The sequence below is a fragment of the Odontesthes bonariensis genome, chromosome 1 (assembly GCF_027942865.1).
Source record: "Odontesthes bonariensis isolate fOdoBon6 chromosome 1, fOdoBon6.hap1, whole genome shotgun sequence".
NCBI lineage: Eukaryota > Metazoa > Chordata > Actinopteri > Atheriniformes > Atherinopsidae > Odontesthes > Odontesthes bonariensis.
In genome coordinates this window covers 2,772,397-2,784,788 of record NC_134506.1, presented here as the reverse complement: position 1 = coordinate 2,784,788, position 12,392 = coordinate 2,772,397, and positions in this window count along the sequence as shown.

The following is a 12,392-nucleotide window of genomic DNA, read 5'->3' as shown; positions in this document are numbered from 1 at the left end:
CGCCGGACTTTTGTGGTGGCAAAGTCATCAACAATGTCATTGAAGTCCAGCTTCTTTGCCAGTTTGCGCTCTATAGAAAGCATTGCCAGCCCACTGAGCCTCTCCTGCGACATGTTTGAGCGCACGTAGTTTTTTATAAGCTTCATTTTACTGAAGGCCCGCTCACCTCCAGCCACAGTCACAGGCAGGGACAGGAAGATCCTGAGCAAGATGCAGAGGTCCCCATAAATGCTCTGTAGCCCCATTTTGTAAATGGCATTAAGAAGATCCAGGGGTCCAAGATTTCCTTGGAATGTTGCGCTGTATATTTTTTTAATGTGCAGGATTTGGTCCTGAAGGGACTCTGTTAGGTCACTCTTGTACTTTTCAGTGAGTTTTTTGCACGCTTCCTTGATGCTCTCCTCTGGCATCTCCCTGAATTGCCAGATGACACAGAACTCACTGCAGATCTGCTGCATGGATTTAAATCTTGTTTCTAAGTGGGACATTATACTGTCCATTGCAGCATTAAACACTTTGTCCTGAAATAGGTCCTCTGGGCTTTGCACCTCTGTCTCTGTCTCTTGCTCATCAAAAAAGCGCTTCCTCTTTCGGGACTTCACTTCAATCTTGGCACTGATGCCCATGTCAGTGGCAACAGCAGTTGCCTCTTTCAAAAAATTGTTCCAAGAGGAACGCATGAATGCAATCTCCCCCTCCAACTCTTTAATATTAGCTGCTTGGACATCGAGGGAGATTGTTGAGGACTGACTTATAATGTTCCTGTCCTCGATGCATTGTAGCACCTTTGTCCAAAATGTGAGGAGCAAGACAGCATTAAAGGATTGGAAGTAGATTTTGAGACCGTGTGCCTCAGCTTTTGTGTCGTTGCTCAGGTTTCCTTCTGAAATGAGTGTGTCCAGTGCCTGTATCACGCCAGGCAAATGTTTTGCCACTGGGCGCACAGCTTTAATCCGGGCACTCCATCGCATGTCTGATAAGATGTGAAGAGAACATCCCAAAACATTTTTGAGGATTTCCCATCGTTGAGGACTGCCACTGAACATTTTGTACAGCTGATTTACAAAGCCAAAGAAAAGATCAACTTCTGGGCAAGCTCTGGCAGCATGGACACCAACCAAGTTTAAGGTGTGAGATGCACATGGTGAGAATTTGGCCAAGGGGTTTTTACTTAGTATGCGTGCTTGCACCCCTTTCACTTTTCCAGCCATGTTTGCGCCATTATCGTAGCACTGACCCCTGCAATCAGCTATGTGTATCCCATGTTGGCCAAGTGCTTCTTCCATCATTGTGGCTATTTCCTCTCCTGTCTTCTTTGAGAAATCTTTGAATTCAAGGAACCGTTCATTTATTTCCCATTCATTTTCAGTGGAGGTTTGACTGACATACCTCAGTAACAATACATTTTGCTCCACATTTGAGATGTCTGGGGTTGCATCACACATAACTGAATAAAATGATGTCTCTTGCCTTTCCTTCAAAATAGTCTTAAGGACACGCTGTGCACTAAGTTCAATGAACTCGTTTTGGCTGTCAGGTGAGAGGTAATGTGCTGGGGGCCTTTTCCCCTGTAGCCGCAGCTGTCTGATGTTTTCAACATGATCCTTTAGGACAGCGTCATACCTCGATAATAGCTCAATTAAGCCCAGGAAATTACCATTATCTGGCTCATCAATTGTGTTTGAGCTGCCCCTGAATGGCATATTTCTGAAGGCCAAGTACAGGGTCACATCCAGCAGTCGCTTCAGTAGTGCTTTGTTTTTTTCAATTCTAGCATGTCTAGCAATTTCTGTTGTTCACTATCAATTCCAGCTGTATGCAAGACAGAATCTTGCAGGTTTTTCCATTTCCATTAGCAATGTTTGTGTGCAACATTTCTTTTTTTTTTTTTTTTTCCATGTCCTGTCCAGCATTATGGCAGCAGAATTGTAATCTGAATACCGTTTATGCTAAACACATTTGCTATGCCAAGGGAAGCTTTATGAATGTAAAGCTCCCCTTGACGCCCATCAACTCCTCATTTTTATTTATTTATTTTGTTACAATATTTAACATGATATGATAATAGTGCCGAACCGGACCGGGGGACAGAGAGAGAGGGAAAGCGAAGAAGAGAAAAAAAGAACAGAAACATGAAGAGACAAACATAAAAAACAATGAAAAATCCGACAACCAGCTGCTACACCTGTAAAAACAAAACTGAAGACGATTCACGGCTTTTGTGGGGAATCCAGCCTTAGAAGCACCAGGAGCACCTGGAACCAGACAAGCAGAGAACAAACACACAAACAAAAAAACAAAAAAGCACAAGCAGCAATCTCATATAATACACAGGTGACCTTAAACCACAGGACAGCACAACAACTGCTTAGTGAGTATGCTACTGGACTAATGAATGTGTGTGTGTGTGTGTGTGTGTGTGTGTGTGAGTGTGTGTGTGTGTGTGTGTGTGTGTGCGTGCCTGAACATGCAATACACATAGATGGTCCCACATAATAACCATGCTTAAATATCAGTGTATAGTGTCACAATCCCCCCCCCAAGCAATCAGAAGCAGGCCGAGAGGGCCCCCAGACCCAGGTCACCAACAGCCCCCATGGAGCACAGAACCCTGGAAGCCCACCATAGGGACAACCACGCATCCCCCCAGAATACAGCAGAGGAAGCTCCCGGACAGAGCCCCCACAAGCATCGGGCAGAGCCCCCCCGGCGACCAGATGCGGCAGCCTACCAGCCCCGCCAGGCCCCCGCCACCCAGACATGGGCTGCGCGCCGGAACCGGCCCCTGCGAGCCCGAGCGCCACCAAAACCCCCCGGCAGGGGCCCCGCCCAACACCCGAGAGGGCCAGGCGCCCCAGACAGCCAACCGCAGTGGGCCAGCGCCTGCCCCAGTGCCCCTGGGCAAGCGCCCCGGGAGTCTAGACGTGCCCACAGGTGGGTGAGGCCGCGAGCAGCGGGGAGAAGCAATGCCCCCCCCCCCATCAGGAAAAGCACAAGCAGGCCAGAGGACAGCAGGACCCAGACCCAGACCCAGTCACCCCATAAATCATATAAGAGAAAAAAATAATAATAATAATAATAAAATAAATAACAGTGTTTCCCACAGATGTGAAGGCAATGTGTTCTTCAAAATAATTCCTTCGTTAATAATTGGTCACACAGAACTTTATTGTATTAATATTCACATCTTCATTGTAAACAAATTAATAACATTAATTACACTGGTGGGACTGTTCAGCTGTTTCAGACTGATACCTCCGGTTCAGGCTGCTCCTCATCCTCAACACGCACGTCTCTCTTTCAATCGCGGAAAATATTTTTCAATACTCATCTGGATTGAAGCAGCAAACATTCAGTGTAAGAGTTTAAAAAACCTACTTTATTTGATTCACAGCTGTTAGTGTTTTGACCTCGACAACCCAACTACATTTTTTTTTTACGGCAAACTTGCGACTAGTTAACTTTATAAAGAAGGCGTAATCGCTTGTTTGCTATGGGTCGGGTCGGGTCGGGACAACATTGTATTCAAAATATAAAATATTTTTATAGGACTTTTCAATGTGTGATTTTATAAAGGTGCACGTGATACCAACCTTTCGTGAATTTCGCCAGTCGTCTTCTTTCGGTTGAGCTAATCTAACGCGACGCTGAAGCTAGCAAGCTTCCAGCTTCCAGGGAAGCACGGAGGGGAGGGGCTGTGTGTGTGAGTAGGCTATGCGAGAGAGACGCGTGACTGACAGACGGAGGGAGAGCAGGGAAAGGAAATGCAGCTTAACGAATACGAGTATTTTTTAAATAGCGTTAAAAAAAAATGATAATAACGAAACGCAATATGTGGCGGCCGGTGTTGAATCTGTGGCGTACCGCCACGAATTAGTCTATGTGGGAAACACTGAATGAATAAATACATACATACATAAAGAAAAAAAAAACAAAAAAAACACATCCACAAACACTCGCACAGCACATGCATCCATCCCCACCTCCGCTGGAGTGTGGCACAGCGGGCACATCCGGGGGCCAGCAGCCCCCCAGCCACCACAGACCCCGAACCAGCAAGGCAGCAACCAGGCAACAGGGGTGCGGGAAGACCCCTTCCCTTCCCCCTCTGGCTCTTTGATATTTTCTAATAGTGAGCATTTAAAATTGAGGGGCAGGCAACCTTGTGGAACTGGGAGCAGCCTACATACCCAAAGAGCCCCGCCCACCAGATACCACTCAGTGCTATCACCCCCCAAAACCTAATGTGTGTGTGTGTGTGTGTGTGTGTGTCTCATGATTAGTAATGTCTAAGGTGTAATTAAAACAAGGGCGGGGGGCTGAAGAGTGCAGCAAAGGGGACCACCTACGTGGACCCATCCGCTGCCCCCCACAGAACACACCCGCCCTCAAACCCTACGTGTGTGAATGTGTGCTGTGTACAGGAGCCAGAAGGGAGAGGGGTATGGGGATCTAGAAGACCGGGGGAGAGAGGCTCCCCCGGAGAGGGCAGCCAAGGAATGGCTGCAATAGGCACCCCTGTTTCCTGGGATCCGCCACAGAGCAGGAGGGCTAGATGTTCACCAGGTCCGGGGCCCGCAGCGTATTCGGGGAGCCACTTGGCAACCCGAAGGCACCCACCCGCCCCACCCCAGACGGCCCTTACAAATAAAGAAAAGAACAACATTGTGTGCAACATTTCTTTCGTGTTCTGGAAATCTTTCGTATAGTTTTTTGTATTTGACATTGGAAATCTGCATCCCATCTGTAGAATTTAGTGCACTTGTTGACCTTTTCTCTACTTCTTGTTGGTCTTCACCAACATCGTCCCTTGCCCAAGCCGCCATTCCATCCTGCCTGAAGACATCCACCATCATCCCGGTTCCGAAAAAGCCCTCGCCCAGCAGTCTGAATGACTATAGACCAGTTGCACTCACACCTGTTATTATGAAGTGCTTTGAGAGGCTGGTATTAAAGCACATCAAAACCAGTCTCCCATTGACCCTGGATCCGCATCAGTTTGCCTACCGAGCGAACAGATCGACGGACGATGCCATCTCCATAGCTCTTCATACAGCCCTAAACCATATAGAGCACAGTGGTACATATGTGAGGATGCTCTTTGTAGATTATAGCTCAGCATTTAACACAATTATCCCTGACATCATCATCAGGAAGCTGTCTGACCTAGGCCTCTCCTCTCATATCTGCCGCTGGATTATGGACTTTTTAACCAACAGGCCCCAACATGTGAAGCTCGGCCCCCACAACTCCTCCACCCTCACTCTTAGCACCGGCTCCCCTCAGGGCTGTGTGTTGAGTCCCCTGCTGTACTCATTGTACACCCATGACTGTAAGCCATCCTACCCCAGCAACACCATCATAAAGTTTGCAGACGACACCACACTGGTTGGACTTATTACAGATCTGAGGTCCAAAGACTAGTTACATGGTGCACAGAAAACAACTTGTCTCTCAATGCTGGGAAAACCAAAGAACTGATCATAGACTTCAGAAAGTGCAGAGCCGATCCCCTCCCTCTTTTTATCAAGGGGGACCCTGTGGAGAGGGTACACAGTTTGAAATTCTTGGGAACCCTGATCTCGGACCAACTCACTTGGACGGACAACACCACAGCAGTGGTAAAGAAGGCACAACAGCGCCTGCACTTTCTCAGACTTCTTAAAAAAAACAACTTGTCTAAGAAGCTGATGGTGCTCTTCTACCGCTCCACTATAGAGAGCGTCCTGATGTACTGTGTGTCTGTATGGTACGCTGGATGCTCTGCAGCAGACAGAAAATGTATACAGCGAGTAATCAACACAGCACAGAAGATCATTGGTTGTCCTCTACCCTCACTAGAGGAAACTGCCAACTCAAGACCTCAAGATCTCAAAAGCCCAAAAAATCACAAAGGACTGTTCTCACCCAGGTCACACACTGTTTGAACTCATGCCCTCAGGGAGACGTTATAGATGTCTAAAAGCAAGAACTAGCAGGTTTAGGAATAGCTTCTTTCCTAAGGCAACAACACTTTTAAATGAAGCTAAACTTTTTAAACTTTTTAACTTTTTAATGATGCAGATTGCACAGATGTTACTTAGCACCTTGCACTTTATGCTCATCAGATCTATCTAGTCATCTATTTATTATCATTTATCACATGCTTTTATTCTTATCAAACATGCTGCTGTTGATATGACAAAAATGGGGGATATTTGCAATGTTTCAATTCAATTCAATTCATTTTTATTTATATAGCGCCAAATACAACAAATGTCATCTCAAGGCACTTAGATAGTAAGTCCAATTCAAGCCAATTGGAATTCAATTAATTCATTTGCATGTGGATGTGGATGTGTGTGTGTCTGTGTGTATGTATGGATTGTAAAGATGGACTTTTTAAGTGTATATGTGTTGACGCACTTTACTAGAGTGGCTCTATGAAATCTCATTGTACTAAATTCAATGACAATAAAGGCATTCAATTCAAATCAATTCAATTCAATTCAATTCATGAGAGAAAAGTAAACATGGAAGGCAAAATAAGGCTTTCTTTGTCCTGCTATAGAGAATCCAGTCCCTATCGATTTTTTTCCCGTCCGTTATGAGAGGAAGAATATGTTAAATAGTGGGAAAATGCCCTGCCTTCTGCATCTACTGGCAACTCTTTTGCCATCTCTGAAAATGGGATTCGTTTTGCCATTGCACGCACAACGGCTACTCTGTCAGCATCTTCCATTTTTGCAGGCCATAATGCAGGGTCAAGGTAATCAGGGGAATGAGCCCCTCCTCCCACTTCACTGTGACTTTGTCTCTCACTGGTAGCCTCTGACTGTTCCTCTACTCTGGGGGATGAATCCACTCCTCCTGAATCACTGTCTTTCTCTCTCTCTCCCTTCACTCTCTTCCCCTTCTCTCTCACTGGTAGCCTGTTCTTTCTCCCTCTCATCCTCCTTAGCCTCTCCTTTCTCTCTCTCTTCCTTGTTGGAGCTACCAACCTCGACAGTTTCTATAAAGGTAAAAATATTTCATTAAAAAGTGATATAGGTCTACATTAACAGGGGTCAAAATCAACCATTTAAAAAATAACAATTTGAAAACCATTTCATTTGACTATATAACACAGATTTTTTTTTTAAATGCCTCCTCACTCCATTTAGAATGTTACCAAAATTGTCATACTCCCGAGTACCAACCACAAACACAGAATTCCCTGGCTCAGCTCCCAAACACAACACGTCATCTGATCGGAGGTGACACGCCGATTTATTGCGGATAAACCAAAAGGATTATTTACCACTTTGCCTGAATATGGATATGGACTGAGTGGAGTTATGGCTTTCAAAATCCTACCACAATAAAACTCACGCTATTTTATTCATTTAGAGCTCATAAACTGCACATTTCATCAACCATTTTTCACTTGACCAAGGGAATCATGTTAAGGGTACTTTTATTTATCGCCAGACCCGCGTGTATGTCTGCTGAACTTTCTGAGAATGTTCGGGGAACAAGGCGGAGCCCATTCATCTGGCGAGTGTCAAGTTAAATCAGTCTAAACGAAAGTTACAGGCTACCCCAAAACGTCACGTTTATAACCCATTCGTTACATTCAACTCTATCTAAATGGCAATTTCACACTTTGCCATGTCTATACTGGCTTATTTTAAACAAAATAAGGTTAAACCAGAGCCGCGTTACACTGGCTGCCATTCAGCTGACCGGGGATGATTCTCAAATCAATTCAGCCTGATTGGCGTGCGTGCCTGAAACATTTGGACATATTTGCGGACTAATGCGCATATTCCTAGATTCAATTAGATATAGGCCTATGAAACACAGTGTAATTAAGCCGTTGTGGTTATGAAATGATTCAATGCTCTCTCTGTCTGATATTGAGTTCCGTGTGACTTGCTATCCCCTCATGTGGTGCTAATATGATTGGCACGCCGCCTGTGCCTGGTGTTACTTCACGGGGCTGGGAAAAGTTGGCCGTGTCTTACCTGGCTCTGCTGCACAGCTGCCTGTACTGGTACCTGCTGCATCATCTGAGTCTTTTGTGAAATATTTGTGTAGAGAACCCCTCAGGCTCTTGGCTTCTTCGTTCTTTTTTCGCCTTTCTTTTCTTTTCTGCGCTCCTGATTTATGCATTTCGACTAACGCGCAATGACCGCTTATGGTCAAATGATATCGTTTTTTTTCTTCTCCGTAATCAAAGACCAAACCATTTTTGGAATAGGGGTGATAGGGGGTTATTGGCCCTTTTTTTAAGGGCAATGAAGGCAAACGATCCAGAAGTCATTTATTAAATGCAAATAAAGCACTTTTCTTCCCCAAATCAACACATTTTGAAGGAAACATACAATAATTAATCGCAACTTCATGGGGGCCCAGTTATGCCCCCCCCCCCATTCCTGGGCCTGGGACAAAATACCCGTTTGTCCCCCCCTATCGGCGGGCCTGTAGAGAAATATTGTATAAATGATATGGAAAAATGGTGTTTTAGATCTGCAGATTGGGAAATTTTTTAGGAATAATAGTGAATTAAAAATACGAAAAGTGGATTTAAATAGTAGCATTGAGGATTTGAATCTTTATATATGTAATGCTATATTAGAAGCGGCTCATCAAACTATAAGGATAAAAGACGGGAAAAAGGAAAGGAAGTTGGTACCATGGTGGACAATAGAATGTACTGCAGCTATTAAGAAACGAAATAAAGCGTTTAAAGTATTAAAAAAAAATCATAACCCTCAGAATTTGAATAAATACAAAAAATTACAGGCGGTGATAAGAAGAACTATTAAAAATGTAAAAAGAGATTATTGGAGGAGTTTTTGTAACTCAGTAGGGAGGGAGACAGAAATATCTAAGGTATGGACAATGATTAAAAGAATGAAAGGAATTAAAAGAGTGAATGGATATCCAGTATTAAATAATGGAGAAGTAGCAGCAGTGACAGATAAAGATAAGGCAGAGATGTTAGCAAAAGTGTTTGTTAAAATTCATAGTTCTGAAAATATCAGTGTGGAAGGGAAAGAAGGGCGAGAAAAAACATTTCTGGAAAATAAGGAGCTATTGGAAAAAATGGTAGAATCGAATATTGAATATGTCATTTACAATAATGGAATTAAATAGGGCACTTAAAAAATATAAATGAACAGCACCAGGGAAAGATCAGATTTGTTATGTAATGGTAAGTAATTTAAGTGAATTTTCTAAAAACATTTTATTGGAATTGTATAATCGAATTTGGGAGGAGGGAGAATTACCAAAAAGTTGGAAAGAAGCTGTGGTTATACCAATTAGAAAGCCAGGGAAAGATGAATCAAAACCAGAAAATTATAGACCAATAGCATTAACATCCAATATATGTAAAATAATGGAGAGAATGATAAATGAAAGATTGTTATATTATATAGAAAGTAAAGGACTTATATCAAAGTATCAAAGTGGATTTAGAAAAGGGAGGAGTACAATGGAACCAATAATAGGTTTAGAGCATGAAATTAGGAAGGCTCAAGTAAATAAAGAGTGTTGTAGCAGTATTTTTTTATATTGAAAGAGCGTATGATATGATGTGGAGGGAAGGGTTATTAGTTAAAATTAGAAGAATGGGTATAAATGGGTGCATGTTTAAATGGATTAAAACATTTTTAGAAGGAAGAAAAATACAAGTGAGAATAGGGAAGGAATATCCTGAAAATTTTAACATAGAAAATGGGACACCACAAGGAAGCATAGTAAGTCCATTAATGTTTTCTGTGATAGTCAATGATATGTTTAAGGAAACAGAAGGTGGAATGGGTTGTTCACTTTTTGCTGATGATGATGCAATGTGGAAAAGAGGAATGAATTTAAAATTTATTGTAAAGAAGCTACAGGAAGCAATTTCAATGGTGGAAAATTGGTCATATAAATGGGGATTTAGGTTTTCAGTGGAAAAAAATAAAATAATGTTTTTTACAAGGAAAAGAGTTGATGGAGAAATTAAGTTGAAAATACATGGTCAGGAATTGGAAAGAGTTAAGCAATCTTCCTCCATTTCATCTTCCTCCAGCAGTACAGCCCAGTCTGTGACATCAAAGCAGTCTCTCAAAGCATCACTCGCCTCTGGTGACCACTTCCTGAAAGATCTGGTAGTAACAGGAAGTCTTTGTACACACGGTCTGTATGTGGGTTGTAGATAGACCATGCTGTGATCAGATCTACCCAGTGGTGGAAGAGACACTGTCCTGTAAGCCTCCTTCACGTTAGCATAGAACAGATCTAATGTCCTTTTTCCACGTGTTGGACAGTCCACATACTGTACAAAGCCAGTCAGGCAGGAGGATAGAGAGACGTGGTTGAAATCTCCTGTGATTGCAATGAATGCCTCAGGATGCTGGGTCTGTATCCTAGCAACGGCGTCATGGATGACGTCACACGCCGTTGTAGGTGCCGCCCTCGGTGGAATGTAAACAACAATGACGACTGTGTATGGGAACTCTGGGCGCATAGAATGCACAGAAACTAACTGACAGCAGTTCGATGTCTGGACAACAAACCCTCTCCTTAACGGTCACATTGCGGGGGTTTACCCATCTCTGATTAAAGAACAGTATAACACCCCCGCTTACCGCCGCTCGTACTCGGGTCTCGATCCGCTCGTACGGCTGTGAAGCCGGGTATGTCCATACATGAGTCTGGTGTGTTGTCGTTCAGCCAGGACTCAGACAGACAGATCAAACTGCTCTCCTTATACAGCCGTTGGTTCTGCACAAGCGCCTCTAACTCATCACACTTATTTGGTAGCGAGTTAAGCCTGGTTTATAGTCGGTAACGCAAGACGCAAAGCAAGACGCAAGAAGAAACGCAAGCCCTTGCGCGGTTGCAAGCCCCCCATTGCGAGCTTGCGTGTGTCACCTCAATTTTCTAAACTTCACGCAAGAAAAGACGCAAGCCTACTACTTGAAAATGGCATACTCATCGATCTGACAGTATGCAGAGCGTTTACACACAGTGCACTTCACTCCTGCCCGAGCCGAAATCAGCCAGCCTGAAAAGCTGATTTCGCTTAAGCTATAAACTCTGTAAATATATAACTTTAGCAACATTTGAAACATTTTCAGGCGAGAAAGTAGTCGTTTAGACCCCCAAGGTGTTGAAAATCTGACAAAATACCGGCTATTTACAAGAAGAAGAAGCATGAATCACTCGAAGAGGTCCCGGCGGTGAATTTCCTTTCATCGTAGTAGGCTTGTCATTGAAAAAACCCGCTACTCCACCTACTCTCCTGGCGGTGAATCGCCATGCAGCACACGCAAGCGCCGGCAAAGCTAAATGAAGTATAAACGTCTCGAGCCATTAACATACGCGCAAGAAGAAAGCGCAAGGGCAGTTAAAAGAAGTATAACTCAGCCTTTAGCGTTTCCCATGATCACCGAGGGCAGAAAAGGTTTGTACTTCCACCTCCTGTTGTGCCTCTTTGCCTTTAGTTTCGCTCCAGCTCTGCATCCACGGTACAGCTTTTTAAGCTCGGTCGGAATTGGATGTTTAATTCCGCGTCCAATCCTTGACAGTGCCAACAGTTCTTCTCTTGTGTACACTGCTTTAGTAGTAGTGCACATTGTCAAAAAATTAATTAAAACAAAAAAGCAGATCAATAAAAATAACTAAAAATGTTTAGATAGAAACTAAAAATGAAAAATGACAAATAATCATATAAACGATGAGAAAAAATGAGAGCTACACAGAAAAAAAAGGACGTTGGTTGTTTAAAATACAAAGGAAAATAGGGAAAATGAGAAGATCAGAAAGAAGTAGGAGAGAAGAGACAAATATAACAAGACTTAGAATTGGACATAATGGATTGAATAAAAACCTATATATGATAGGAAAACATCAATCAGGGAAATGTGAGTGTGGGGAAGATGAGACAATTGAACATGTTATTTCATATTGTAGGAATTATCAGGCTCAGAGAAATAATTTAGTTAGAAATCTTAGTAGGATGAAAATGAAATTGGATATAGTAGATTTATTGCAAAAAGAATCAGGAAACAGAGGATATCAGGTATTTTTTTATTATTTAAAACAGTGTGGGTTGTATACTAGAATTTATATATAAAGTATAGAAATGAGTGTATATGAGTAGGGACCAGTAGCGAACCGTGAGCACTACAGCTGGGCCTTCACCTCAGCCCTCATTGCTGAAGAAAAAAAAATCATTGCGGAAAAAAAAGGCACGGTATGATGAATTGAAAGCGCTTAACAACTGCAATCCTTTAATTAACGATGACAATGATGTTTAAATAGACCATAACATCATTTGCAGTAGCTGTAACAAGATCTCAATATTAACAAACCATAGACAGACTGACAATGCATTCATGAGCATCCTCAAACTACAATACCATTTCAAATGCAAA